Consider the following 16800-nt stretch of genomic DNA (forward strand, 5'->3'; position numbering starts at 1 on the left):
CACAAACATACACACACATATACATACATATATACAAGTTTTAGTTTTTAAACTAAAAATGGGATATTGCTAAATGTTAAAATATACATATATGAATATTTTAGTTTTACTATGATATACTGGGTCAAATTGCCTACCAAAATGATGTTATTAATTGATGATACCATTAGCAACATATAAACATATTTACTATTCTAGTATGGATTTTCATCTTTTATTTTATTTTATTTTAAATTTTGTGTAGTTGATTTTATGAACCTAATATTGCTTCATATTTCTTTTGAATTTGTTTTCATTCACATCATTTGATTCCTGTAGCCTGTTGAAGTGATCTTTGATCTTGGCTTTGACCTCTGTTTTGGGTATGTAAGCCATTGGTATCTGAATTTGACTTTTGCTTCTATTACTTAATGGGGGTCATGAGCAAATAAATAACTTAATTTTTCTGAGTCTCAATCTCCTCATCTGTAAAAAAGGGATTGTGAGATTGAGAGATAATTGATAATTTGTATAACTCACACAATGCCTTGCATAAAATAAGTTCTTGTTAAAAGTTCACTATCAACATCTCTTCCATTTTGATTATCTGCAAGTTGGATGAATATATCAATGTATGATCTCATCCAAATCACTGAAGAAAATGTTGAATGGGATAGGATCAAGATGAGATCCCTTCACTCTCCACCCAAAAATGTCCTCCAACTTGACATCACTTATTAAAGAAAATATGTGAGTATATTCATGACTCTATGTTGGAGGTATTCAACCCTGGATGTGCATCAGAATGATATATGACATTTTAAAACATACAAATATCTAGGCTCTAAACTGAATTTTCTGAATAAGAATCTCTGGTTAATTGGATCAAAATGTCTCTTTAAATTTCCATACATGATTTTGAGTACCCAAGGTTGAGAACCAATCATTTACTTAATAATATTATTCAGCTTGTGTTTCATTACTTTGTCCACAAATATACCATTCATTCAATAAGCATTTATTGAACCACATTATATAGGTAACGTTCTAAGCACTGGGACTGTGAGGATGAAAATAGCATGTACCCTATTCTTGAGAAGCCCTCATTCAGTCATAGAAGATAGAGATTTAATCAGATAAATTAAAATACATTATAGTGACAAATAAGAGCAAAGCACTCTGGGAATACAGAGACTAGAATAACCATGACTGACAGAAGTGGAGAAGACATAATTGAGGAACTGGCATTTGAGTTGGATCTTGAGCATATGAGTAGGGGTTTATGAAAAGCAGGATGTCCCAGGCAAGAATAGTCATCCAAAATATGGTGTTAAGAACAGACAAGGTATATCCAGCAAATGTTGATAATAAAATGTGAGAGAGATGTAAAGTGTGTAAGTTCTGAAAGGTGGACTGAGTCACAAATAAAAAGTGATAATTATAGAAAGAACAGCTGATGGCAGTTTGTGAAAGGCCATCCATCCAGGTTCCCAAGTAGGACAATCAAATGGATATGTCCAAAAGACACTTGTATGAGAAGATGTAGAGCTCATGGGAGAAATTTGAACTGTAGGCATCAATTTGGGCATCACTGACATGTAAATGCTAGTTGAAGATACGGTAGTTGATGGAATCTTCCAGAGAGGTCGTGTAGACAACTAAGGACAGAGTTTAGGAGAATACCCACATTTAAGGGGCCAAAAGCGAATTCAAATACTAACCAAAAAGAAATGGTTAAAAAAAGAAAGAGGATAATACAGAGAAGATGATGTTGCCATGGAATTCAAAGAGGGAGAGCATAGGAGAGCGTTTTAAGAAAGTTTTTTTTTTTTTTTTTTTGCAGTATGCGGGCCTCTCACTGTTTTGGCCTCTCCTGTTGTGGAGCACAGGCTCCGGACACACAGGCTCAGCGGTCATGGCTCACGGGCCCAGACGCTCTGCAACATGTGGAATCTTCCCAGACCAGGTCACGAACCCGTGTCCCCTGCATCGGCAGGAGGACTCTCAACCACTGCACCACCAGGGAAGCCCAGAAAGTTATTTTTTTTTAAAAATGCTTTTGTTTTCAGAATAGGGACAAATTGAACATAATTGTAGGCACAGGGAAAGAAGCCAGTGAGGTGGCAGATATTGAGAACTTTCACAAATGTCTTCTGGAAATCCAGATATACTGTGTCTAAAGCACATCTGTGAGCTACCAGCCTAGTAACACTCTTTTAAAGGGAAATAAGTATAAAAAGTAAAATAACAAAAGGACAAAAGGAAAGGTTTCTTTTTTTCCCTTGATCTCTGAATAAGGAATTTTAAAGCATAAAGGCAAAGGAAAAAATAATGAATGAAAAGACTGATAGATTTGACCCCAAATTTGTAAAGCTTCTGTATGCCAAAAATATAGAAACAGAATACAAAGACTAATTGAGGAAATATTTACAACCAATATGACTGAAAAAATATTATTCTCATTTTTATGTTTTGAGCTTATACAAATCAATAAGAAAATATCAAGACCAAAGAAAAATTGTCAAAAATATGATCAGACAGATCAAAGAAATAATTATATGTAATGATTAAAAATAAAAACGATGTACAATCTCGTTGTTCAAATGATAGAAAATTTTGAAATGGATACATTATTTGTTTTAACCCATCAATCTGTCCAAGAAATAAACGCTCAGTATTGGCAAGGGTTCAGTGAGTTGGACACCCACTTAACACTGGTCAAAATAGGAATTGGTAGTACTTTTATGGGAGGCAATTTGGCAATATTTATAAAGGATATTAAAGAAACACATATTCCTTGACTTTATTTTTTAACAACATTATTGAGGTATTAATGACATACAAAGGCTGCACATACTTAATGTGTACAATTTGATAAATTTGGACATATGCAAACACCTGTGATAGCATCATCACAATTAAGATAATTGACATAAACAGCACCTCTTAAAGCTTCCTCTTGTCTTCCTTTTTTGTGGTAAGAACATTTAATATGAGAACTACTGTCTTAAATTTTGAAGTGTACAATACAAGGTGGTTAACTATAGGCACCACATTGAACAGTAGATCTCTAGAACTTATTCATCTAGCGTAACTGAACTTTATGTTCACTGAAGAAAAACTGCCCATTTTCTCCACCTCCTAGGTCCTGGCAACCATGGTTGTATTCTCTGCTTCTATGAGCTTGACTATTTAAATATCTCATATAAGTGAAATCATGCATTATTTTCCCTTCTGCAACTGTCTTATTTCACCTATCATCTGTTCATGGTTAATTAGTGTTGTCTTAAGTGGAAGGATTTCCTTCTTTTTAAAGGCTACGTACTATTTCATTATTCTATAAAGAAAATACCACACTTGCTTTATTCATTCATGTATTGAAGGACATGTGGGCTGTTTTCCATATCTTGGATATTGTGAATAATATTGCAATGAACATGGAAGGGAAGGTAGGTATCTCTTCAAGACCCTGATTTCAATTATTTTGGATGTATACCCAGAAATGGGATTGCTGGGTAATATGGTAGTTTAATCTTAAGTTTTTGAGGAAATTCCATACTGTTTTCCATAGCTGATGAGCCATTTACCATTCCCATCAAAAATGTACATGGTTCCAACATATACACACTACTATATATAAAATAGATAACTAATAAGGTCCTACTGTATAGCACAGGGAGCTCTTCTCAATATTCAGTAATGACCTATATGGGAAAAGAATCTAAGGAAGAGTGGATATATGTATATGTATAACTTATTCACTTTGCTGTACAGCAGAAACTAACACAACATTATAAATCAACTATACTCCAATAAAAATTTAAAAACAAATAAAAAATAAAATAAAAGAGAGAAAACAAAAAAAAACAACCCTCCCCCCAAAACCCAAAATGTACATGGTTCCAATCCCTCCACTTCCTGCTAACACTTTTGTTGTTGTTTGTCTTTGAACATAGATATTCTAACAGGTGGGAGGTGATACCTCACTGAGGTTTTTATTTGCATTTCCCTCATAAATAATGACATTGAGCATGTTTTTATATGACCGTTTAATCATTTTCATGTCTCCTTTCAATAACTGCCTATTTAAGCCCATTTTTCATTTAGAGTATTTTTTTGGGGGGTGCTTGTTTTTTACCATTGAGTTGTAGAAGTTGCTTATATATTTTGGATAGTAACTTTTTTTGATGTATAGTTTGCAAATATTTCCCTTCTCATTCTGTTGACTGTTTACTTTCCTTTGCAGAAGATTTTTAGTTTGAGGTACAGGCATACCTTGCTTTATTGTGCTTTGTTTCATTGCACTTTGCAGATATTGTGATTTTCACAAATTGAAGGTTAATGGCAACCCTGCATTGACCAAGTCTATCAGCATCATTTTCCAACAGCATTTCTCACTTTGTGTCTTTGTGTCGTATTTTGGTAATTCTTTTAATATTTCAAACATTTTCATTATTATCACATTTGTTACAGTCATCTGTGATCAGTGATTTTTTTTAACATCTTTACTGGAATATAATTGATTTACAATGGTGTGTTAGTTTCTGATTCATAACAAAGTGAATCAGTTATACATATACATATGTTCCCATATCTCTTCCCTCTTGTGTCTCCCTCCCTCCCACCCTCCCTATCAAACCCCTCTAGGTGGTCACAAAGCACCGAGCTGATCTCCCTGTGCTATGCGGCTGCTTCCCACTAGCTATCTACTTTACATTTGGTGGTGTATATATGTCCATGCCACTCTCTCACTTTGTCACAGCTTACCCTTCCCACTCCCCATATCTTCAAGTCCATTCTCTAGTAGGTCTGTGTCTTTATTTCCATCTTACCCCTAGGTTCTTCATGACATTTTTTCCCTTAGATTCCACATATATGTGTTAGCATACAGTATTTGTTTTTCTATTTCTGATTTACTTCACTCTGTATGACAGACTCTAGGTCTATCCACCTCACTACAAATAACTCAATTTCGTTTCCTTTTATGGCTGAGTAATATTCCATTGTGTATATGTGCCACATCTTCTTTATCCATTCATCTGTTTATGGACACTTAGATTGCTTCCATGTCCTAGATACTGTAAACAGAGCTTCAATGAATATTGTGGTACATGACTCTTATTGAATTATGTTTTCTCAGGGCATATGCCTAGTAGTGGGATTGCTGGGTCGTATGGTAGTTCTATTTGTAGTTTTTAAAGGAAACTCCACACTCTTCTCCATAGCGGCTGTATCAATTTACATTCACATAAGCAGTGCAACAGTGTTCCCTTTTCTCGACACCCTCTCCAGCATTTATTGTTTCTATATATTTTGATGATGCCCATTCAGACCTGTGTGAGATGATATCGCATTGTAGTTTTGATTTGCATTCCTCTAATGATTAATGATGTTGAGCATTCTTTCATGTGTTTGTTTGCAGTCTGTATATCTTCTTTGGAGAAATGTCTCTTTAGGATTTCTGCCCATTTTTGGATTGGGTTTTTGGTTTTTTTGTTATGGAGCTGCATGAGCTGCTTGTAAATTTTGGAGATTAATCCTCTGTCACTTGCTTCATTTGCAAATATTTTCTCCCATTCTGAGGGTTGTCTTTTGGTCTTGTTTATGGTTTCCATTGCTGTACAAAATCTTTGAAGTTTCATTAGGTCACATTTGTTTATTTTTGTTTTCATTTCTCTAGGAGGTGGGTCAAAAAGGATCTTGCTGTGATTTATGTCATAAAATGTTCTGCCTATGATTTTCTCTAAGAGTTTGATAGTTTCTGGCCTTACATTTAGGTCTTCAAACCATTTTGAGTTTATTTTTGTGTATGGTGTTAGGGAGTGTTCTAATCTCCTACTTTTACATGTACCTCTCCAGTTTTCCCAGCACCATTAACTGAAGAGGCTGTCTTTCTCCACTGTATATTCTTGTCTCCTTTATCAAAGATAAGATGACCATACGTGTGTGGGTTTATCTCCAGGCTTTCTATCCTGTTCCATTGATCTATATTTCTGTCTTTGTGCCAGTACCATACTGTCTTGACTACTGTAGCTTTGTAGTATAGTCTGAAGTCAGGGAGCCTGATTCCTCCAGCTCCGTTTTTCGTTCTCAAGGTTACTTTGGCTATTCTGGGTCTTTTGTGTTTCCATACAAATTATGAATTTTTTGTTCTAGTTCTGTGAGAAATGCCAGTGGTAGTTTGATAGGGATTGCATTGAATCTATAGATTGCTTCAGGTAGTAGAGTCATTTATACAATGTTGATACTTCCAATCCAAGAACATGGTATATCTCTCCATCTATCTGTATCATCTTTAATTTCTTTCATCAATGTCTTATAATTTTCTGCATACAGGTCTTTTGTCTCCTTAGGTAGGTTTATTCCTAGATATTTTATTCTTTTTATTGCAATGGTAAATGGGAGTGTTTTCTTAATTTCACTTTCAGATATTTCATCATTCATGTATAGGAATGCCAGAGATTTCGGTGCTTTAATTTTGTATCCTGCTACTTTACCCAATTCATTGATTAGCTCTAGTACTTTTCTGGTAGCATCTTTGGAATTCTCTACATATAATATCATGTCATCTGCAAACAGTGACTGCTTTACTTCTTTTCTGATTTGGATTCCTTTTATTTCTTTTTCTTCTTTGATTGCTGTGTCTAAAACTTCCAAAACTATGTTGAATAATAGTGGTGAGAGTAGGCAACCTTGTCTTGTTCCTGATCTTAGTGGAAATGCTTTCAGATTTTCACCATTGAGGACGATGTTGGCAGTGGGTTTGTCATATATGGACTTTATTATGTTGATGAAAGTTCCCTCTATGCCTACTTTCTGCAGGGTTTTTATCATAAATCGGTGTTGAATTTTTTCAAAAACTTTCTCTGCATCTATTGAGATGATCATATGGTTTTTCTCCTTCAACTTGTTAATATGGTTTATCACATTGATTGATTTGCCTAAATTGAAGAAACCTTGCATTCCTGGAATAAACCCCGCTTGATCATGGCATATGATCCTTTTAATGTGCTGTTGGATTCTTTTTGCTAGTATTTTGTTGAGGATTTTTGCATCTATGTTCATAAGTGATATTTCCCTGTAGTTTTCTTTCTTTGACATCTTTGTCTGGTTTTGGTAACAGGGTGATGGTGCCCTCATAGAATGAGTTTGGGAGTGTTCCTCCCTCTGCTATATTTTGGAAGAGTTTGAGAAGCATAGGTGTTAGCTCTTCCCTAAATGTTTGATAGAATTTGCCTGTGAAGCCAACTGGTCCTGGATCTTTGTTTTTTGGAAGATTATTATTATTATTATTTTTTGCTGTACACGGGCCACTCACTGTTGTGGCCTCTCCTGTTGCAGAGCACAGGCTCTGGATGCACAGGCTCAGCGGCCATGGCTCACGGGTCTAGCCACTCCACAGCAAGTGGGATCTTCCCAAACCGGGGCACGAACCCATGTCCCCTGCATTGGCAGGCAAACTCTCAACCACTGTGCCACCAAGGAAGCCCTGTTGGAAGATTTTTAACATCAGTCTCAATTTCAGTGCTTGTGATTGGTCTGTTCATATTTTCTACTTCTTCCTGGTTCAGTATTGGCAGGTGTGCATTTCTAAGAATTTGTCCATTTCTTCCACGTTGTCCATTTTATTGACATACAGTTGCTTGCAGTATTCTCTCATGATCTTTTGTATTTCTGCAGTGTCAGTTTTTACTTGTCCTTTTTCATTTCTAATTCTATTGATTTGCGTCTTCTCCCTTTTTTTCTTGATGAGTCTGGCTAATGGTTTATCAATTTTTTTTATCTACTCAAAGAACCAGCTTATAGTTTTATTGACCTTTGCTATCATTTCCTTCATTTATTTATTTCTGATCTGATCTTTATGATTACTTTCCTTCTGCTAACTTTGGGGTTTTTTTGTTTTGCTTTCTCTAATGGCTTTAGGTGCAAGGTTAGGTTGTTTATTTGAGATATTTCTCGTTTCTTAAGGTAGGATTGTATTGCTATAAAGTTCCCACTTAGAACTGCTTTTGCTGCATCCCATAGGTTTTGGGTCTTCTTGTCTCCATTGTCATTTGTTTCTAGGTATTTTTTGATTTCCCCTTTGATTTATTCAGTGATCACTTCGTTATTAAGTAGTGTATTGTTTAGCTTCCATGTGTTTATATTTTTTAACAGATCTTTCCTGTAATTGATATCTAGTCTCATAGCATTGTGGTCGGAGAAGATTCTTGATACAATTTCAATTTTCTTAAATTTGCCAAGGCTTGATTAGTGACCGAAGATATGATCTATCCTTCATAATGTTGCATAAGCACTTAAGAGAAAAGTGTATTATGTTGTTTTTGGATGGAATGTCGTATAAATATCAATTAAGTCCATCTTGTTTAATGTATCATTTAAAGCTTGTGTTTCCTTATTTATTTTCATTTTCGATGATCTGTTCATTGGTGAAAGAGGGGTTTTAAAGTCCCCTACTATGAATGTGTTACTGTTGATTTCCCCTTTTATGGCTGTTAGTATTTGCCTTATGTATTGAGGTGATCCTATGTTTGGAGCATATAAAATTACAATTGTTATATCTTCTTCTTGGATCGAACCCTTGATCATTATGTAGTGTCCTTCTTTGTCTCTTGTAGTAGTCTTTATTTTAAAGTCTATTTCATCTGATATGAAAATTGCTACTCCAGCTTTCTTTTGGTTTCCATTTGCATGGAATAACTTTTTCCTTCCCCCCACTTTCAGTCTGTATGTGTCCCTAGGTCTAAAGTGGGTCTCTTGTAGACAGCATATATATGGGTCTTGGTTTTGTATCCATTCAGCCAGTCTGTGTCTTTTGGTGGGAGCACTTAATCCATTTACATTTAAGGGTATCATCAATATTTATGTTCCTATTCCCTTTTCTTAATTGTTTTGTGTTTTTTTATTGTAAGTCTTGTTCTTCTCTTGTGTTTCTTGGCTAGAGAAGATCCTTTAACATTTGTTGTAAAGCTGGTTTGTTGGTGCTGAACTCTCTCAGCTTTTGCTTGTTTGTAAAGGTTTTAATTTCTCCATCAAATCTGAATGAGATCCTTGTTGTGTAGAATAATCTTTGTTGTAGGTTTTTCTCCTTCATCACTTTAAATATGTCCTGCCAGTCACTTCTGGCTTGCAGAGTATCTGCTGAAAGATCAGCTGTTAACCATATGGGGAATCCTTTGTGTGTTCTTTGTTGTTTTTCCCTTGCTGCCTTTAATATGTTTTCTTTGTATTTAATTTTTGATAGTTTGATTAATATGTGTCTTGGCGTTTTTCTCCTTGGATTTATCCTGTATGGGACTCTCTGTGCTTCCTGGACTTGATTAACTATTTCCTTTCCCATATTAGGGAAGTTTTCAACTATAATCTCTTTAAATATCTTCTCTGTCCCTTTCTTTTTCTCTTCTTCTTCTGGGACCCCTATAATTCGAATGTTGGTGCATTTAATGTTGTCTCAGAAGTCTCTGAGGCTGTCCTCAGTTCTTTTCATTCTTTTCTCTTTTTTCTGCTCTGCAGTAGTTATTTCCACAATTTTATCTTCCAGGCACTTATCTGTTTTTCTGCCTCAGTTATTCTGCTATTGATCCCTTCTAGAGTATTTTTAATTTCATTTATTGTCTTGTTCATCGTTGTTTGTTTCCTCTTTAATTCTTCTAGGTCCTTGTTAAATGTTTCTTGCATTTTCTCTATTCCATTTCTAAGATTTTGAATCATCTTTAGTATCATTATTCTGAATTCTTTTTCAGGTAGACTGCTTATTTTCTCTTCATTTGTTAGGTCTGGTGGGTTTTTATCTTGCTCCTTCATCTGCTGTGTGTTTCTCTGTTTTCTCATTTTGCTTATCTTACTGTGTTTGGGGTCCCCTTTTTCCAGGTGGCAAGTTCGTCGGTCCTGTTGTTTTTGGTGTCTGTCCTCAGTGGTTAAAGTTGGTTCAGTGGGTTCTGTTGGCTTCCTGATGGAGGGGACTAGTTCCTGTGTTCTGGTGGATGAGGCACTTTCTTGTCTTTCTGGTGGGCAGACACATGTCTGGTGGTGTGTTTTGGGGTGTCTGTGGGCTTATTATGATTTTAGGCAGCCTCTCTGCTAGTGCGTTGGTTTGTGTTCCTGTCTTGCTGGTTGTTTGGCATAGGTAGTCCAGCACTGTAGCTTGCTCATCGTTGAGTGGAGCTATGTCTTTTGTTGAGAGGGAGATCTCTGGGAGATTTTTGCCATTTGATATTACATGGTGCTGGGAGGTCTCTTGTGGACCAGTGTCCTGAAGTTGGTTCTCCCACCTCAGAGGCACAGCACTGACTCCTGGCTGCAGCACCAAAAGCCTTTCATCCACGTGGCTCAGAATAAAAGTGAGAAAAAGTAGAAAGAAAGAAAGGAAGAAAGAAAGAAAGAAAGAAAGAAAGAAAGAAAGAAAGAAAGAAAGAAAGAAAGAAAGAAGGAAGGAAGTTAAAATAATGTAAGATAAAATAAAATAAAGTTATTAAAATAAAAGATAATTATTAAGAAAAATTTTTTTTTTAAAAAGTAAAAAAGAAAAAAAAAAAAAAAAGAAACGGATGGACAGAACCCCAGGACAAATGGTGAAAGCAAAGCTATACAGACAAAATCTCACAAAGAATCATACACATACTTATAAAGAGGAAAGTTGGAAAAAATAATATATCTTGCTCTCCAAGTCCATCTCCTCAATTTGGGATGATTCGTTGTCTATTCAGGTATTCCACAGATGCAGCGTACATCAGTTTGATTGTGGAGCTTTAATCTGCTGCTCCTGAGGCTGCTGGGAGAAATTTCCCTTTTTCTTCTTTGTTCAGACAGCTCCCGGGGTTCAGCTTTGTATTTGGCCCCGTCTCTGTGTGTATGTCGCCTGAGGGCATCTGTTCTGTGATCAGACCGTACAGGGTTAAAGAGCCGCTGATTAGGGGGCTCTGGCTCCCTCAGGCTGGGGGGCGGGAGGGTTATGGATGCGGGGTGAGCCTGCAGTGGCAGAGGCCTTCGTGACGTTGTATCAGCCTGATGTGCACCGTGCATTCTTCCGGGGAAGTTGTCCTTGGCTTACAGGACCCTGGCAGTGGCGGGCTGCACAGGCTCCGGGAAGCAGAGGTGTGGATAGTGACCTGTGTTCACACACTTGCTTTTTGGTGGCAGCAGCAGCAGCCTTAGCATCTCAGGCCTGTCTCTGGGGTCCATGCTGTTAGCCGTGGCTTGCGCCTGTCAATGGAGCTCCTTTAAGCAGCGCTCTCAATCCCTTCTCCTCGCGCACCGGGAAACAAAGAGGGAAGAAAAAGTCTCTTGCCTCTTTGGCAGTCCCAGACCTTTTCCCAGACTCCCTCCTGGCTAGCCATGGTGCACTAGCCCCTTCAGGCTGTGTTCACGCCGCCAACCCCAGTCCTCTCCCTGGGATCCGACCGAAGCCCGAGCCTCAGCTCCCAGCCCCTGCCCCCCCCCGGTGAGTGAGCAGGCAAGCCTCTCAGGCTAGTGAGTGCTGGTGGGCACTGATCCTCTGTGCAGGAATCTCTCTGCTTTGCTCTCCGCACCCCTGTTGTTGTGCTCTCCTCCACGGCTTTGAAGCTTTCCCCCTCCACCACCCGCAGTCTCTGCACGTGAAGGGGCTTCCTAGTGTGTGGAAACTTTCCTCCTTCACAGCTCCCTCCCACTGGTGTAGGTCCCGTCCCTATTCTTTTGTCTCTGTTTTTTCTTTTGCCCTACCCAGGTACGTGAGGGAGTTTCTTGCCTTTTGGGAGGTCTGGGGACTTCTGCCAGCATTCAGTGGGTGTTCTATAGGAGCAGTTCCACCAGTAGATGTATTTCTGATGTATCTGTGGGGAGGAAGTTAATCTCCACGTCTTACTCTTCCACCATCTTCCCCTCAGTATTGATCAGTGATCTTTGATGTTACTACTACAACTCACTGAAGGCTCAGATTATAGTTAGCATTATTTTTAGCAATTAAGTATTTTTAACTTAATATATGTACATTTTTATACAATGGTGTTGCACACTTAAAGGAATACAGTATAGTGTAAACATAATTTTTATATGCATTGAGAAACCAAAAAATTCATGTGACTCACTTTTTGCAAAATTCACTTCATTGCAGTTGTCTGGAATTGAACCTACAATATCTCTGAGGCATGCCTGTAGTTCCATTTGTCTATTTTTGCCTTTGTTGCCTGTTCTTTTGGTGTTATATTATAGAAATTATTGTATGTCAAGAACGCCAATGTCAACAAGTGTTTCTCCTATGTTTTCATTCAGGAGTTTCAGAGTCCCAGGTCTAATGTCTTTAGTCCACTTTGAGTTGATTTTGTGTAGGGTGTAAGGTAAGGGTCCAGATTAATTTTATTTTGCATGTGGATATCCATTTTTCCTAGTACTATTCATTTAAGAGGCTATCCTTTGCCTGTTGTGTATTCTTGGCATCCTTGTCAAAGATCAGTTGACCATATATGTGTGGGTTTATTTCTCATCTCTCTATCCTGCTCCATTGTTCTATGTCTATCTTTATGCCAGTACTATACTGTTTTAATTACTATAGCTTTAATACATTTTGAAACCCGGAAGTATGATGCCTCCAACTTTGTTCTTTTTTCTGAAGATCACTTTAGCTATTCTTGTTCCATTAGAATTTTAGGATTTTTTTCTATTTCTTTAAAAAATGCCATTGGGATTTTGATGGGGATAGCACTGAATCTGTAGATTGCTTTGGGTAGTATGAACGTTTTAACAATATTAATTCTTTTACTTCATGAACTCAGAATGTTTCCATTTATTTTTGTCTCCTTAATTTTTTTTCTCAGTGTTTTTTTTCAGTGTACAGAATTTTCACCTCCTTTGTTAAGTTTATTCCTAAATATTTTGTTCTTTTCAATGCAATTGCAAATTGTTTTCTTAATTTCCTTTATTAGTACTTTATTTTTGGTGTATAGAAATGCTACTGATTTTTGTATGTTAATTTTGTATCCTGCGACTTTACGGAATTCATGTTTTAGTTCTAACAGTTTTTTTTCTTTATTTTTTGGTGGAGTCTTTAGTGTTTTCTACATATAGGATCATGTCATCTGCAAAGAGAGACAAATTCACTACTTTTTTTTCCAATTTGGATGTTTTCTATTTATTTTTCTTAGCTAATTATTCTGGCTAGGACTTCAGGACTATGTTAAATAGAAGTGGCAGGAGTAGGCATCCTTGTTTTATTCCTCATCTTAGAGGATTTCATGACTTTAAAATTACACTTAGAATCTATCCAAAGGATATGTTCAAAACTCAGAAAAGGCCTTATTACCAGGATATTTATTATAACATTGTTTATGATATAAAAAAATAGAAAATATAATTCAATAAGGGAAGGATTGAATGAATAATGACACAAAAACATAATAGACTATTATTCAATTATTAGCTTGTGATTTTGGATAAATTTAATAAATGGAGGAATAGCATATAATTGAATATTTTGTGCTTAGAGTGAGCATATTACCTTACATATAATAAGAGTTAAATACATATTTATTAGATGAACACTGAGGAAAATAATGTTAAATAAAAAAGCCAGATACTGAATTGTAAATTTATAATATATCAACTATGTCAAAAAATATTTTTAAAAGTCTTAAGTATACCAAAATATTAATAAGTGGTTATTTCTATTTGGTGATAAGGGTAAATTTGAGTTGTTTTATTGTTCTCATTTATTGTTTAGTATTTCCTGAACTAAACATTTTTTTTTGTGTGTGTGGTACGCAGGCCTCTCACTGTTGTGGCCTCTCCCGTTGCGGAGCACAGGCTCTGGACGCGCAGGCTCAGCGGCCATGGCTCATGGGCCTAGCTGCTCTGCAGCATGTGGGATCTTCCTGGACCGGGGCATGAACCCGTGTCCCCTGAATCAGCAGGTGGACTCTCAACCACTATGCCACCTGGGAAGCCTGGAACTAAACATTTTTTTAAACATCTTTATTGGAGTATAATTGCTTTACAATGATGTTAGTTTCTGCTTTATAACAAAGTGAATCAGTTATACATATACATATACCCCCATATCTCTTCCCTCTTGCATCTCCCTCCCTCTCACCCTCCATATCCCAACCCTCTAGGTGGTCAGAAAGCACCGAGCTGATCTCCCTGTGCTATGCGGCTGCTTCTCACTAGCTATCTCTTTTATGTTTGGTAGTGTATGTATGGCCATGCCATTCTCTCACTTTGTTCCAGCTTACACTTCCCACTCCCCATATCCTCAAGTCCATTCTCTGGTAGGTCTGCATCATGATTCCCATCTTGCCCCTAGGTTCTTCTGCCCATTGTTTTTTCTTTTCTTTTTTTTTAGATTCCATATATATGTGTTAGCATATGGTGTTTATTTTTTTCTTTCTGATTTAGTTCACTCTGTATGACAGTCACTAGGTCCATCCACCTCACTACAAATAACTCAGATTTGTTCCATTTTCTGGCTGAGTAATATTCCATTGTATATATGTGCCACATTTTCTTTATCCATTCATCTGTTGATGGACACTTAGGTTGTTTCCATGTCCTGGCTATTGTAAATAGAGCTGCAGTGAACATTGAGGTACATGACTGTTTTTGAATTATGGTTTTCTCAGGGTATATGACCAATAGTGGGATTGCTAGGTCCTATGGTAGTTTTATTTTTAGTTTTAAAGGAACCTCCATATTATTCTCCATAGTGGCTGCATCAATTTACATTCCCACCAAAAGTGCAAGATGGTTCCCTTTTCTCCACACCCTCTCCAGCATTTATTGTTTGTAGATTTTTTGATGATGGCCATTCTGACCGGTGTGAGATGATATCTCATTGAAGTTTTGATTTGCATCTCTCTAATGATTAATGATGTTGAGCATTCTTTCATGTGTTTGCTGGCAATCTGTATATCTTCTTTCGAGAAATGTCTATTTAGGCCTTCTGTCCATTTTTGATTGGGTTGTTTTTTTTTTTTTTGATATTGAGCTGTTTGAGCTGCTTGTAAACTTTGGAGATTAATCCTTTGTCAGTTGCTTCATTTGCAAATATTTTCTCCCATTCTGAGAGCTTGCTTTCCATCTTGTTTATGGTTTCCTTTGCTGTGCAAAAGCTTTGAAGTTTCATTAGGTCCCATTTGTTTATTCTTGTTTTTATTTGCATTTCTCTAGGAGGTGGGTCAAAAATGATCTTGCTGTGATTTATGTCATAGTGTTCTGTCTATGTTTTCCTCTAAGAGTTTGATAGTTTCTGGCCTTACATTTAGGTCTTTAATCCATTTTGAGTTTATTTTTGTGTATGGTGTTAGGGAGTGTTCTTATTTCATACTTTTACATGTACCTGTCCAGGTTTCCCAGCACCAATTATTGAAGAGGCTGTCTTTTCTCCACTGTATATTCTTGCCTCTTTTATGAAACATATGGTGACCATATGTGTGTCGGTTTATCTCTGAGCTTTCTATCCTGTTCCATTGATCTATATTTTTGTTTTTGTGCCAGGACCATGCTGTCTTGATTACTGTAGCTTTGTGTAGTATAGTCTGAAGTCAGGGAACCTGATTCCTCCAACTCCTTTTTCTTTCTCAACAATGCTTTGGCTATTTGGGGTCTTTTGTCTTTCCATACAAATTGTGAATTTTTTTGTTCTAGTTCTGTGAAAAATGCCAGTGGTAGTTTGATAGGGATTGCATTGAATCTGTAGATAGCTTCGGATAGTAGAGTCATTTTCAGAATGTTGATTCTTCCAATCCAAGAACATGGAATATCTCTCCATCTATTTGTATCATCTTTAATTTCTTTCATCAGTGTCTTATAATTTTCTGCATACAGGTCTTTAGTCTCCTTAGGTAGCTTTATTCCTAGATATTTTATTCTTTTTGTTGCAATGGTAAATGGGAGTGTTTTCTTAATTTCAGTTTCAGTTTTTTCATCATTAGTGTATAGGAATGCAAGAGATTTCTGTGCATTAATTTTGTATCCTGCTACTTTACCACATTCATTGATTAGCTCTAGTAGTTTTCTGGTAGCATCTTTAGGATTCTCTATGTATAGTATCATGTCATCTGCAAACAGTGACAGCTTTACTTCTCCTTTTCCAATTTAGATTCCTTTTATTTCTTTTTCTTCTCTGATTGCTGTGGATAAAACTTCCAAAACTATGTTGAATAATAGTGATGAGATTGGGCAACCTTGTCTTTTTCCTGTTCTTAGTGGTAATGTTTTCAGTTTTTCACCATTGAGGACCATGTTGGCAGCGGGTTTGTCATATATGGCCTTTATTATGTTGATGAAAGTTCCCTCTATGCCTACTTTCTGAAGGGATTTATTATAAATTGGTGTTGAATTTTGTTGAAAGATTTCTCTGAATCTATTGAGATGATCATAATATTTTTCTCTTTCAATTTGTTATTTGGGGTATCACGTTTGATTTGCGTATATTGAAGAATCCTTGCATTCCTGGGATAAACCCCACGTGATCATAATGTACGATCCTTGTAATGTGCTGCTCGATTCTGTTTGGTAGTACTTTGTTGAGGATTTTTGCATCTATGTTCATTAGTGACATTGGCCTGTAGAATTCTTTTTTTTGACATCTTTGCCTGGTTTTGGCATCAGAATGAGCTTGGGGGTGATCCTCCATCTGCTATATTTTGGAAGAGTTTGAGAAGGATATGTGTTAGCTCTTCTCTAAATGTTCGATAGAATTCACCTGTGAAGCCATCTGGTCCTGGGCTTTTGTTTATTGGAAGATTTTAAATCACAGTTTCAATTTCAGGGCTTGAAGTTTGTCTGTTCATATTTTCTATTTCTTCCTGTTTCAGTCTTGGAAAGTTGGACATTTCTAAGAATTTGTCC

This window comes from Tursiops truncatus, chromosome X (genome assembly GCF_011762595.2).
Source record: "Tursiops truncatus isolate mTurTru1 chromosome X, mTurTru1.mat.Y, whole genome shotgun sequence".
In the NCBI taxonomy this organism is placed as follows: Eukaryota; Metazoa; Chordata; class Mammalia; order Artiodactyla; family Delphinidae; genus Tursiops; species Tursiops truncatus.